The sequence below is a fragment of the Scyliorhinus torazame genome, chromosome 31, assembly GCF_047496885.1.
Source record: "Scyliorhinus torazame isolate Kashiwa2021f chromosome 31, sScyTor2.1, whole genome shotgun sequence".
NCBI lineage: Eukaryota > Metazoa > Chordata > Chondrichthyes > Carcharhiniformes > Scyliorhinidae > Scyliorhinus > Scyliorhinus torazame.
This window is the reverse complement of record NC_092737.1, coordinates 2,412,035-2,426,555: the sequence shown is the minus strand read 5'-3', so window position 1 is coordinate 2,426,555 and position 14,521 is coordinate 2,412,035.

Here is a 14,521-nt window from a genome sequence, read left to right as displayed (position 1 = left end):
AGGAGGATGAAAGAGACCGAAACGAGGCGAAGGAGGGTGAAAGAGAGCGAAACAAGATGAAGGAGGTTGAAAGAGAGAGAAATGAGACGAAGGAGGGTGAAAGAGACTGAAAGGAGACGAAGGAGGGTGAAAGAGAGCGAAACGAGACGAAGGAGGGTGAAAGAGGGCGAAACGAGACGAAGGAGGGTGAAAGAGAGTGAACCAGACGAAGGAGGGTCAAAGAAAGCGTAACGAGACGAAGGAGGGTCGAAGAGAGCAAAACGAGACAAAGGAGGGTGAACGAGAGCGAAATGAGACGAAGGAGGGTGAAAGAGAGCGAAACAAGTCGAAGGAGGGTGAAAGAGAGCGAAACAAGACGAAGGAGCGTGAACCAGAGCGAAACGAGATGAAGGAGTGTAAAGGAGAGCGAAACGAGACATAAGATGGTAAAAGAGAGCGAAATGAGACTAAGTAGGGTGAAAGAGAGCGAAACGAGAAGAAGAAGAGTGAAAGAAAGCGAAACGAGACGAGGGAGGGTGAAAGAGAGCGAAACGAGATGAAGGAGGGTGAAAGAGAGCGAAACGAGACGAAGGAGGGTGAAAGTGAGCGAACCGAGATGAAGGTCGGTGAAAGAGAGCGAAACAAGACGAAGGAAGGTGAACGAGAGCGAAATGAGACAAAGGAGTGTGAAAGAGAGCGAAACGAGACGAAGGAGGGTGAAAGAGAGCGAAACGAGACGAAGGAGGGTGAAAGAGAGTGAAAGGAGACGAAGGAGGGTGAAAGAGAGTGAAAGGAGACGAAGGAGGGTGAAAGAGTGCGAAACGAGACGAAGGAGGATGAAAGAGACCGAAATGAGGCGAAGGAGGGTGAAAGGGTCCAGTCCCCCCCACCATCGGGAACATCCTTCCTGCATCTACCCTGTCCAGTCCCCCCCACCATCGGGAACATCCTTCCTGCATCTACCCTGTCCAGTCCCCCCTGAAGGTGGGTGAAAGAGAGCGAAACAAGTCAAAGGAGGGTGAAAGAGACCGAAACGAGACGAAGGAGGGTGAAAGAGAGCGAAACGAGACGAAGGAGGGTGAAAGAGAGCGAAACGAGAAGAAGCAGGGTGAAAGAGAGTGAAAGGAGACGAAGGTGGGTGAAAGTGAGTGAAAGGAGATGAAGGAGGGTGAAAGAGTGCGAAACGAGAGGAAGGAGGGTAGAAGAGAGCGAAACGACACCAAATCGGGTGAAAGAGAGAGAAATAAGACGAAGGAGTGTGAAAGAGAGCGAAACGAGATGAAGGAGGGTGAATGAGAGCGAAACGAGACGAAGGAGGGTGAAAGAGAGCGAAACGAGATGAAGGAGGGTGAAAGTGAGCGAAACGAGATGAAGGTCGGTGAAAGAGAGCGAAACAAGATGAAGGAAGGTGAACGTGAGCGAAATGAGACAAAGGAGGGTGAAAGAGAGCGAAACGAGACGAAGGAGGGTGAAAGAGAGCGAAACGAGACGAAGGAGGGTGAAAGAGAGCGAAAGGAGACAAAGGAGGGTGAAAGAGAGTGGAACGAGACGAAGGAGGATGAAAGAAACCAAAACGAGGCGAAGGAGGGTGAAAGAGAGCGAAACGAGATGAAGGAGGTTGAAAGAGAGAGAAATGAGACGAAGGAGGGTGAAAGAGACTGAAAGGAGACGAAGGAGGGTGAAAGAGAGCGAAACGAGACGAAGGAGGGTGAAAGAGGGCGAAACGAGACGAAGGAGGGTGAAAGAGAGTGAACCAGACGAAGGAGGGTCAAAGAAAGCGTAACGAGACGAAGGAGGGTCGAAGAAAGCAAAACGAGACAAAGGAGGGTGAACGAGAGCGAAATGAGACGAAGGAGGGTGAAAGAGAGCGAAACAAGTCGAAGGAGGGTGAAAGAGAGCGAAACAAGACGAAGGAGCGTGAACGAGAGCGAAACGAGATGAAGGAGTGTAAAGGAGAGCGAAACGAGACATAAGAGGGTAAAAGAGAGCGAAATGAGACTAAGTAGGATGAAAGAGAGCAAAACGAGAAGAAGGAGGGTGAAAGAAAGCGAAACGAGACGAAGGAGGGTGAAAGAGAGCGAAACGAGACGAAGGAGGGTGAAGGAGAGCGAAACGAGACGAAGGAGGGTGAAAGTGAGCGAACCGAGATGAAGGTCGGTGAAAGAGAGCGAAACAAGACGAAGGAAGGTGAACGAGAGCGAAATGAGACAAAGGAGTGTGAAAGAGAGCGAAACGAGATGAAGGAGGGTGAAAGAGAGCGAAACGAGACGAAGGAGGGTGAAAGAGAGTGAAAGGAGACGAAGGAGGGTGAAAGAGAGTGAAAGGAGACGAAGGAGGGTGAAAGAGTGCGAAACGAGACGAAGGAGGATGAAAGAGACCGAAATGAGGCGAAGGAGGGTGAAAGAGAGCGAAACGAGATGAAGGTGGGTGAAAGAGAGCGAAACAAGTCAAAGGAGGGTGAAAGAGACCGAAACGAGACGAAGGAGGGTGAAAGAGAGCGAAACGAGACGAAGGAGGGTGAAAGAGAGCGAAACGAGAAGAAGCAGGGTGAAAGAGAGTGAAAGGAGACGAAGGAGGGTGAAAGTGAGTGAAAGGAGATGAAGGAGGGTGAAAGAGTGCGAAACGAGACGAAGGAGGGTGAAAGAAAGCGAAACGAGAGGAAGGAGGGTAGAAGAGAGCGAAACGATACCAAATCGGGTGAAAGAGAGAGAAACAAGTCGAAGGAAGGTGAAAGAGAGCTAAACGAGACAAAGGAGGGTGAAAGGGAGCGAAACGAGATGAAGGAGGGTGAAAGAGAGCGATACGAGAAGAAGGAGGGTGAATGAGAGCGAAACGAGACGAAGGAGGGTGAAAGAGAGTGAAACGAGATGAAGGAGGGTGAAAGTGAGCGAAACGAGATGAAGGTCGGTGAAAGAGAGCGAAACAAGACGAAGGAAGGTGAACGTGAGCGAAATGAGACAAAGGAGGGTGAAAGAGAGCGAAACGAGACGAAGGAGGGTGAAAGAGAGCGAAACGAGACGAAGGAGGGTGAAAGAGAGCGAAAGGAGACGAAGGAGTGTGAAAGAGAGCGGAACGAGACGAAGGAGGATGAAAGAAACCGAAACGAGGCGAAGGAGGGTGAAAGAGAGCGAAACGAGATGAAGGAGGTTGAAAGAGAGAGAAATGAGACGAAGGAGGGTGAAAGAGAGCGAAACGAGACGAAGGAGGGTGAAAGAGAGTGAAAGGAGACGAAGGAGGGTGAAAGAGAGTGAAAGGAGACGAAGGAGGGTGAAAGAGTGCGAAACGAGACGAAGGAGGATGAAAGAGACCGAAATGAGGCGAAGGAGGGTGAAAGAGAGCGAAACGAGACGAAGGTGGGTGAAAGAGAGCGAAACAAGTCAAAGGAGGGTGAAAGAGACCGAAACGAGACGAAGGAGGGTGAAAGAGAGCGAAACGAGACGAAGGAGGGTGAAAGAGAGCGAAACGAGAAGAAGCAGGGTGAAAGAGAGTGAAAGGAGACGAAGGAGGGTGAAAGTGAGTGAAAGGAGACGAAGGAGGGTGAAAGAAAGCGAAACGAGAGGAAGGAGGATAGAAGAGAGCGAAACAATACCAAATCGGGTGAAAGAGAGAGAAACAAGACGACGGAAGGTGAAAGAGAGCTAAACGAGACAAAGGAGGGTGAAAGGGAGCGAAACGAGATGAAGGAGGGTGAAAGAGAGCGAAACGAGAAGAAGGAGGGTGAATGAGAGCGAAACGAGACGAAGGAGGGTGAAAGAGAGCGAAACGAGACGAAGGAGGGTGAAAGAGAGTGAAACGAGACGAAGGAGGGTGAAAGAGAGTGAAAGGAGACGAAGGAGGGTGAAAGAGAGCGAAACGAGAAGAAGGTGGGTGAAAGAGAGTGAAACAAGTCAAAGGAGGGTGAAAGAGACCGAAACGAGACAAAGGAGGGTGAAAGAGAGTGAAAGGAGACGAAGGAGGGTGAAAGAGAGCGAAACGAGACGAAGGAGGGTGAAAGAGAGCGAAACGAGAAGAAGGAGGGTGAAAGAGAGCGAAACGAGACGAATGAGGGTGAAAGAAAGCGAAACGAGATGAAGGAGGGTGGAAGAGAGCGAAACGATACCAAATCGGGTGAAAGAGAGAGAAACGAGATGAAGGAAGGTGAAAGAGAGCGAAACGAGACAAAGGAGGGTGAAAGGGAGCGAAACGAGATGAAGGAGGGTGAAAGAGAGCGAAACGAGAAGATGGAGGGTGAATGAGAGCGAAACGAGACGAAGGAGGGTGAAAGAGGGCGAAATGAGATGAAGGCGGGTGGTACAGAGCGAAACAAGACGAAGGAGAGTGAAAGAGAGCGAAACGAGACGAAGGATGGTGAAAGAGAGCAAAACGAGACGAAGGAGTGTGAAACAGAAGGAAACGAGACCAAGGATGGTGAAAGAGAGCGAAACGAGATGAAGGAGGGTGAAAGAGAGCGAAACGAGATGAAGGAGGGTGAAAGAGAGCGAAACGAGATGAAGGAGGGTGAAAGAGAGCGAAACGAGACGAAGGAGGGTGAAAGAGAGTGAAAGGAGACGAAGGAGGGTGAAAGAGAGCGAAACGAGACGAAGGAGGGTGAAAGAGAGCGAAACGAAATGAAGGAGGGTCAAAGAGATCGAAACGAGACGAAGGAGGGTCCAAGAGAGCGAAACGAGACGAAGGAGGGTGAAATAGGGCGAATCGAGACGAAGGAGTGTGAAAGAGAGCGGAACGAGATGAAGGAAGGTGAAAGAGAGCGAAACGAGAGGAAGCAGGGTGAAAGAGAGCGAAACGAGATGAAGGAGTGTGAAAGAGAGCGAAACGAGAGGAAGGAGGGTGAAAGAGAGCGAAACGAGATGAAGGAGGGTGAAAGAGAGCGATACGACATCAAGAAGGGTGAAAGAGAGCGAAACTAGACGAAGGAGGGTGAAAGAGAGCGAAAGGAGACGAAGGAGGATGAAAAAGACCGAAAGGAGACGAAGGAGAGTGAAAGTGACCGAAACAAGACGAAGGAGGGTGAAAGAGAGCGAAACGAGATGAAGGAGGGTGAAAGAGAGCGAAACGAGACGAAGGAGGGTGAAAGAGAGTGAAACGAGATGAAGGCGGGTGAAAGAGAGCGAAACGAGTCGAAGGAGTGTGAAAGAGAGCGAAACGAGACAAAGGAGGGTGAAAGAGAGCGAAAGGAGTTAAAGGAGGGTGAAAGAGAGCTGAACGAGACGAAGGAGGATGAAAGAGACCGAAACGAGGCGAAGGAGCGTGAAAGAGGGCGAAACGAGACGAAGGAGGGTGAAAGAGAGCGAAACGAGTTGAAGGAGGGTCAAAGTGAGGGAAATGAGACGACGGAGGGTCAAAGAGAGCGAAATGAGACGAAGGAGGGTGAAAGAGAGCGGAACGAAATGAAGGAGGGTGAAAGAGACCGAAACGAGATGAAGGAGGGTGAAAGAGAGCGAAACGAGACGAAGGAGGGTGAAAGAGAGGGAAAGGATACGAAGGAGGGTGAAAGAGAGCGAAACGAGACGAAGGAGGGTGAAAGAGAGCGAAAGGAGTCGAAGGAGGGTAAACGAGAGCGGAACGAGACGAAGGAGGGTGAAAGGGAGCGAAACGAGATGAAGGAGGGTGAAAGAGAGCGAAACGAGAAGATGGAGGGTGAATGAGAGCGAAACGAGACGAAGGAGGGTGAAAGAGGGCGAAATGAGACGAAGGCGGGTGGTACAGAGCGAAACAAGACGAAGGAGAGTGAAAGAGAGCGAAACGAGATGAAGGATGGTGAAAGAGAGCAAAACGAGACGAAGGAGTGTGAAACAGAAGGAAACGAGACCAAGGATGGTGAAAGAGAGCGAAACGAGATGAAGGAGGGTGAAAGAGAGCGAAACGAGATGAAGGAGGGTGAAAGAGAGCGAAACGAGACAAAGAAGGGTGAAAGAGTGCGAAACGAGACGAAGGAGGGTGAAAGAGAGCGAAACGAGAAGAAGGAGGGTGAAAGAGAGCGAAACAAGACGAATGAGGGTGAAAGAAAGCGAAACGAGATGAAGGAGGGTGGAAGAGAGCGAAACGATACCAAATCGGGTGAAAGAGAGAGAAACGAGACGAAGGAAGGTGAAAGAGAGCGAAACGAGACAAAGGAGGGTGAAAGGGAGCGAAACGAGATGAAGGAGGGTGAAAGAGAGCGAAACGAGAAGATGGAGGGTGAATGAGAGCGAAACGAGACGAAGGAGGGTGAAAGAGGGCGAAATGAGACGAAGGCGGGTGGTACAGAGCGAAACAAGACGAAGGAGAGTGAAAGAGAGCGAAACGAGATGAAGGATGGTGAAAGAGAGCAAAACGAGAAGAAGGAGTGTGAAACAGAACGAAACGAGACCAAGGATGGTGAAAGAGAGCGAAACGAGATGAAGGAGGGTGAAAGAGAGCGAAACGAGATGAAGGAGGGTGAAAGAGAGCGAAACGAGATGAAGGTCGGTGAAAGAGAGCGAAACAAGACGAAGGAAGGTGAACGAGAGCGAAATGAGACAAAGGAGGGTGAAAGAGAGCGAAACGAGACGAAGGAGGGTGAAAGAGAGCGAAACGAGACGAAGGAGGGTGAAAGAGAGTGAAAGGAGACGAAGGAGGGTGAAAGAGAGCGAAACGAGACGAAGGAGGGTGAAAGAGAGCGAAACGAAATGAATGAGGGTCAAAGAGATCGAAACGAGACGAAGGAGGGTCCAAGAGAGCGAAACGAGACGAAGGAGGGTGAAATAGGGCGAAACGAGACGAAGGAGTGTGAAAGAGAGCGGAACGAGATGAAGGAAGGTGAAAGAGAGCGAAACGAGAGGAAGCAGGGTGAAACAGAGCGAAACGAGATGAAGGAGTGTGAAAGAGAGCGAAACGAGAGGAAGGAGGGTGAAAGAGAGCGAAACGAGATGAAGGAGGGTGAAAGAGAGCGATACGACATCAAGAAGGGTGAAAGAGAGCGAAACTAGACGAAGGAGGGTGAAAGAGAGCGAAAGGAGACGAAGGAGGATGAAAAAGACCGAAAGGAGACGAAGGAGAGTGAAAGTGACCGAAACAAGACGAAGGAGGGTGAAAGAGAGCGAAACGAGACGAAGGAGGGTGAAAGAGAGCGAAACGAGACGAAGGAGGGTGAAAGAGAGTGAAACGAGATGAAGGCGGGTGAAAGAGAGCGAAACGAGTCGAAGGAGTGTGAAAGAGAGCGAAACGAGACAAAGGAGGGTGAAAGAGAGCGAAAGGAGTTAAAGGAGGGTGAAAGAGAGCTGAACGAGACGAAGGAGGATGAAAGAGACCGAAACGAGGCGAAGGAGGGTGAAAGAGGGCGAAACGAGACGAAGGAGGGTGAAAGAGAGCGAAACGAGTTGAAGGAGGGTCAAAGTGAGGGAAATGAGACGACGGAGGGTCAAAGAGAGCGAAATGAGACGAAGGAGGGTGAAAGAGAGCGGAACGAAATGAAGGAGGGTGAAAGAGACCGAAACGAGATGAAGGAGGGTGAAAGAGAGCGAAACGAGACGAAGGAGGGTGAAAGAGAGGGAAAGGAGACGAAGGAGGGTGAAAGAGAGCGAAACGAGACGAAGGAGGGTGAAAGAGAGCGAAAGGAGTCGAAGGAGGGTAAACGAGAGCGGAACGAGACGAAGGAGGGTGAAAGAGACCGAAATGAGACGAAGGAGGGTGAAAGAGACCGAAACGAGACGACGGAGGGTGAAAGAGAGCGAAACGAGACGAAGGAGGGTGAAAGAGAGCGAAAGGAGTCGAAGGAGGGTAAACGAGAGCGGAACGAGACGAAGGAGGGTGAAAGGGAGCGAAACGAGATGAAGGAGGGTGAAAGAGAGCGAAACGAGAAGATGGAGGGTGAATGAGAGCGAAACGAGACGAAGGAGGGTGAAAGAGGGCGAAATGAGACGAAGGCGGGTGGTACAGAGCGAAACAAGACGAAGGAGAGTGAAAGAGAGCGAAACGAGATGAAGGATGGTGAAAGAGAGCAAAACGAGACGAAGGAGTGTGAAACAGAAGGAAACGAGACCAAGGATGGTGAAAGAGAGCGAAACGAGATGAAGGAGGGTGAAAGAGAGCGAAACGAGATGAAGGAGGGTGAAAGAGAGCGAAACGAGACAAAGAAGGGTGAAAGAGTGCGAAACGAGACGAAGGAGGGTGAAAGAGAGCGAAACGAGAAGAAGGAGGGTGAAAGAGAGCGAAACAAGACGAATGAGGGTGAAAGAAAGCGAAACGAGATGAAGGAGGGTGGAAGAGAGCGAAACGATACCAAATCGGGTGAAAGAGAGAGAAACGAGACGAAGGAAGGTGAAAGAGAGCGAAACGAGACAAAGGAGGGTGAAAGGGAGCGAAACGAGATGAAGGAGGGTGAAAGAGAGCGAAACGAGAAGATGGAGGGTGAATGAGAGCGAAACGAGACGAAGGAGGGTGAAAGAGGGCGAAATGAGACGAAGGCGGGTGGTACAGAGCGAAACAAGACGAAGGAGAGTGAAAGAGAGCGAAACGAGATGAAGGATGGTGAAAGAGAGCAAAACGAGAAGAAGGAGTGTGAAACAGAACGAAACGAGACCAAGGATGGTGAAAGAGAGCGAAACGAGATGAAGGAGGGTGAAAGAGAGCGAAACGAGATGAAGGAGGGTGAAAGAGAGCGAAACGAGATGAAGGTCGGTGAAAGAGAGCGAAACAAGACGAAGGAAGGTGAACGAGAGCGAAATGAGACAAAGGAGGGTGAAAGAGAGCGAAACGAGACGAAGGAGGGTGAAAGAGAGCGAAACGAGACGAAGGAGGGTGAAAGAGAGTGAAAGGAGACGAAGGAGGGTGAAAGAGAGCGAAACGAGACGAAGGAGGGTGAAAGAGAGCGAAACGAAATGAATGAGGGTCAAAGAGATCGAAACGAGACGAAGGAGGGTCCAAGAGAGCGAAACGAGACGAAGGAGGGTGAAATAGGGCGAAACGAGACGAAGGAGTGTGAAAGAGAGCGGAACGAGATGAAGGAAGGTGAAAGAGAGCGAAACGAGAGGAAGCAGGGTGAAACAGAGCGAAACGAGATGAAGGAGTGTGAAAGAGAGCGAAACGAGAGGAAGGAGGGTGAAAGAGAGCGAAACGAGATGAAGGAGGGTGAAAGAGAGCGATACGACATCAAGAAGGGTGAAAGAGAGCGAAACTAGACGAAGGAGGGTGAAAGAGAGCGAAAGGAGACGAAGGAGGATGAAAAAGACCGAAAGGAGACGAAGGAGAGTGAAAGTGACCGAAACAAGACGAAGGAGGGTGAAAGAGAGCGAAACGAGACGAAGGAGGGTGAAAGAGAGCGAAACGAGACGAAGGAGGGTGAAAGAGAGTGAAACGAGATGAAGGCGGGTGAAAGAGAGCGAAACGAGTCGAAGGAGTGTGAAAGAGAGCGAAACGAGACAAAGGAGGGTGAAAGAGAGCGAAAGGAGTTAAAGGAGGGTGAAAGAGAGCTGAACGAGACGAAGGAGGATGAAAGAGACCGAAACGAGGCGAAGGAGGGTGAAAGAGGGCGAAACGAGACGAAGGAGGGTGAAAGAGAGCGAAACGAGTTGAAGGAGGGTCAAAGTGAGGGAAATGAGACGACGGAGGGTCAAAGAGAGCGAAATGAGACGAAGGAGGGTGAAAGAGAGCGGAACGAAATGAAGGAGGGTGAAAGAGACCGAAACGAGATGAAGGAGGGTGAAAGAGAGCGAAACGAGACGAAGGAGGGTGAAAGAGAGGGAAAGGAGACGAAGGAGGGTGAAAGAGAGCGAAACGAGACGAAGGAGGGTGAAAGAGAGCGAAAGGAGTCGAAGGAGGGTAAACGAGAGCGGAACGAGACGAAGGAGGGTGAAAGAGACCGAAATGAGACGAAGGAGGGTGAAAGAGACCGAAACGAGACGACGGAGGGTGAAAGAGAGCGAAACGAGACGAAGGAGGGTGAAAGAGAGCGAAACGAGAAGAAGGAGGGTGAAAGAGAGCGAAACGAGACGAAGGAGGGTGAAAGAGAGCGAAACGAGATGAAGTAGGGTGAAAGAGAGCGAAACGAGTAGAAGGAGGGTGAAAGAGAGTGAAACGAGACGAAGGAGGTTGAAAGAGAGCGAAACGTGATGAAGGCGGGTGAAAGAGACCGAAAGGAGACGAAGGAGGGTGAAAGAGACCGAAACGAGACGATGGAGGGTGAAAGAGAGCGAAACGTGAAGAAGGAGGGTGAAAGAGAGCGAAACGAGACGAAGAGGGTGAAAGAGAGAGAAACGAGATGAAGTAGGGTCAAAGAGAGCGAAAAGAGTTGAAGGAGGGTGAAAGAGAGCAAAACGAGAAGAAGGAGGGTGAAAGAGAGTGAAACGAGACGAAGGAGGATGAAAGAGAGCGGAACGAGACGAAGGAGGGTGAAAGAGAGCGAAACGAGATGAAGGAGGGTGAAAGAGAGCAAAACGAGAAGAAGGAGGGTGAATGAGAGCGAAACGAGACGAAGGAGGGTGAAAGAGAGCGAAACGAGACGAAGGAGGGTGAAAGTGAGCGAAACAAGATGAAGGTCGGTGAAAGAGAGCGAAACAAGACAAAGGAGGGTGAAAGAGAGCGAAACGAGACGAAGGAGGGATGAAGAGAGCGAAACGAGACGAAGGAGGGTGAAAGAGAGCGAAACGAGAAGAAGGAGGGTGAAAGAGAGCGAAACGAGACGAAGGAGGGTGAAAGAAAGCGAAATGAGAAGAAGGAGGGTGGAAGAGAGCGAAACGATACCAAATCGGGTGAAAGAGAGAGAAACGAGACGAAGGAAGGTGAAAGAGAGCGAAACGAGACGAAGGAGGGTGAAAGACAGCGAAACGAGACGAAGGAGGGTGAAAGAGATCGAAACGAGACGAAGGAGGGTGAAAGAGAGCGAAACGAGGAGAAGGAAGGTGAAAGAGAGCGAACCAAGACGAAGGAGGGTGAAAGAGACCGAAACGAGACGACGGAGGGTGAAAGAGAGCGAAACGTGAAGAAGGAGGGTGAAAGAGAGCGAAACGAGACGAAGAGGGTGAAAGAGAGAGAAACGAGATGAAGTAGGGTCAAAGAGAGCGAAAAGAGTTGAAGGAGGGTGAAAGAGAGCAAAACGAGAAGAAGGAGGGTGAAAGAGAGTGAAACGAGACGAAGGAGGATGAAAGAGAGCGGAACGAGACGAAGGAGGGTGAAAGAGAGCGAAACGAGATGAAGGAGGGTGAAAGAGAGCAAAACAAGAAGAAGGAGGGTGAATGAGAGCGAAACGAGACGAAGGAGGGTGAAAGAGAGCGAAACGAGACGAAGGAGGGTGAAAGTGAGCGAAACAAGATGAAGGTCGGTGAAAGAGAGCGAAACAAGACAAAGGAGGGTGAAAGAGAGCGAAACGAGACGAAGGAGGGATGAAGAGAGCGAAACGAGACGAAGGAGGGTGAAAGAGAGTGAAAGGAGACGAAGGAGGGTGAAAGAGAGCGAAACGAGACGAAGGAGTATGAAAGAGACCGAAATGAGGCGAAGGAGGGTGAAAGAGAGCGAAACGAGAAGAAGGAGGGTGAAAGAGAGCGAAACAAGTCAAAGGAGGGTGAAAGAGACCAAAACGAGACAAAGGAGGGTGAAAGAGAGCGAAACGAGACGAAGGAGGGTGAAAGAGAGCGAAACGAGAAGAAGGAGGGTGAAAGAGAGCGAAACGAGACGAAGGAGGGTGAAAGAAAGCGAAATGAGAAGAAGGAGGGTGGAAGAGAGCGAAACGATACCAAATCGGGTGAAAGAGAGAGAAACGAGACGAAGGAAGGTGAAAGAGAGCGAAACGAGACGAAGGAGGGTGAAAGACAGCGAAACGAGACGAAGGAGGGTGAAAGAGATCGAAACGAGACGAAGGAGGGTGAAAGAGAGCGAAACGAGGAGAAGGAAGGTGAAAGAGAGCGAACCAAGACGAAGGAGGGTGAAAGAGGGCGAAATGAGACGATGGAGGGTGGAAGAGAGCGAAACGAGATGAAGCAGGCTGAAAGAGTGCGAAACGAGACGAAGGAGGGTGAAAGAGTGCGAAACGAGATGAAGGAGGGTGAAAGAGAGCGAAACGAGATGAAGGAGGGTGAAAGAGAGCGAAACAAGATGAAGGAGGATGAAAGAGAGCGAAACGAGACGAAGGAGGGAGAAAGAGAGTGAAACGAGGCGAAGGAAGGTGAAAGAGAGCGAAACGAGACAAAGGAGGGTGAAAGAGAGCGAAATGAGACGAAGGAAGGTGAAAGTTAGCGAAAAGATACAAAGGAGGGTGAAAGAGAGCGAAGGAAGATGAAGGAGGGTGAAAGAGAGCGAAACGAGATGAAGGAGGGTGAAAGAGAGCGAAACGAGACGAAGAAGGGTGAAAGAGAGTGAAACGAGGCGAAGGAAGGTGAAAGAGAGTGAAACGAGACGAAGGAGGGTGAAAGAGAGCGAAATGAGACAAAGGAGGTTGAAGGAGAGCAAAACAAGACGAAGGAGGGTGAAAGAGAGCGAAATGAGGCGAAGGAGGGTGAAAGAGTGCGAAACAAGACGAAGGAGGGTCAAACAGAGCGAAACGAGATGAAGGAGGGTGAAAGAGGGCGAAACGAGATGAAGGAGGGTGGAAGAGAGCGAAACGAGATGAAGGAGGGTGAAAGAGAGCGAAACGAGATGAAGGAGTGTGAAAGAGAGCAAAACGAGACGAAGGAGGGTGAAAGAGAGCGAAACGAGACGAAGGAGGGTGAAAGAGAGCTTAACGTGATGAAGGAGGGTGTAAGAGAGCGAAACGAGATGAAGGAGGGTGAAAGAGAGCGAAACAAGATGAAAGAGGGTGAAAGAGAGCGAAACGAGACGAAGGAGGGAGAAAGAGAGTGAAACGAGGCGAAGGAAGGTGAAAGAGAGCGAAACGAGACAAAGGAGGGTGAAAGAGAGCAAAATGAGACGAAGGAAGGTGAAAGTTAGCGAAACGATATAAAGGAGGGTGAAAGAGAGCGAAGCAAGATGAAGGAGGGTGAAAGAGAGCGAAACGAGATGAAGGAGGGTGAAAGAGAGCGAAACGAGACGAAGAAGGGTGAAAGAGAGTGAAACGAGGCGAAGGAAGGTGAAAGAGAGTGAAACGAGACGAAGGAGGGTGAAAGAGAGCGAAATGAGACAAAGGAGGGTGAAGGAGAGCAAAACAAGACGAAGGAGGGTGAAAGAGAGTGAAATGAGGCGAAGGAGGGTGAAAGAGAGCGAAACAAGACGAAGGAGGGTCAAACAGAGCGAAACGAGATGAAGGAGGGTGAAAAAGGGCGAAACGAGATGAAGGAGGGTGGAAGAGAGCGAAACGAGATGAAGCAGGGTGAAAGAGAGCGAAACGAGACGAAGGAGTGTGAAAGAGAGCAAAACGAGACGAAGGAGGGTGAAAGAGTGCGAAACGAGACGAAGGAGGGTCAAACAGAGCGAAACGAGATGATGGAGGGTGAAAAAGGGCGAAACGAGATGAAGAAGGGTGGAAGAGAGCGAAACGAGACGAAGGAGTGTGAAAGAGAGCAAAACGAGATGAAGGAGGGTGAAAAAGAGCCAAACGAGACGAAGGAGGGTGAAAGAGAGCGAAACGAGACGAAGGAGGGTGAAAGAGAGCGAAACGAGACGAAGGAGGGTGAAAGAGAGCAAAACGAGACGAAGGAGGGTGAAAGAGTGCGAAACGAGACGAAGGAGGGTCAAACAGAGCGAAACGAGATGAAGGAGGGTGAAAAAGGGCGAAACGAGATGAAGAAGGGTGGAAGAGAGCGAAACGAGATGAAGCAGGGTGAAAGAGAGCGATATGAGACGAAGGAGTGTGAAAGAGAGCAAAACGAGATGAAGGAGGGTGAAAAAGAGCCAAACGAGACGAAGGAGGGTGAAAGAGAGCGAAACCAGTAGATGGAAGGTGAAAGAGAGCGAAACGAGACGAAGGAGGGTGAAAGAGAGCCAAACGAGACGAAGGAGGGTGAAAGAGAGCGAAACAAGACAAAGGAGGGTGAAAGAGAGCGAAACGAGACGAAGGAAGGTGAAAGAGAGCGAAACGAGATGAAGGAGGGTGAAGAGAGCGAAACGAGATGAAGGAGGGTGTAAGAGAGCGAAACGAGACGAAGGAGGGTGAAGGAGAGCGAAACGAGACAAAGGAGGGTGAAAGAGGGCGAAACGAGACGAAGGAGGGTGGAAGAGAGCGAAACGAGACGAAGGAGGGTGAAAGAGAGCGAAACGAGACGAAGGAGGGTGAAAGAGAGCGAAACGAGACGAAGGATGGTGAAAGAGAGCGAAACGAGACGAAGGAGGGTGAAAGAGATCGATACGAGACGAAGGAGGGTGAAAGAGAGCGAAACGAGACGATGGAGTGTGGAAGAGAGCAAAACGAGGTGAAGGAGGCTGAAAGAGAGCGAAACGAGACGAAGGAGGGTGAAAGAGAGCGAACCGAGACGAAGGAGGATGAAAGAGAGCGAAACAAGGCGAAGGAGGGTGAAAGAGAGCGAAACGAGACGAAGGAGGGTCAAACAGAGCGAAAGGAGACCAAGGAGGGTGAAAGAGGGCGAAACGAGACGAAGGAGGGTGGAAGAGAGCGAAACGAGATGAAGGAGCGTGAAAGAGAGCAAAACGAGACGAAGGA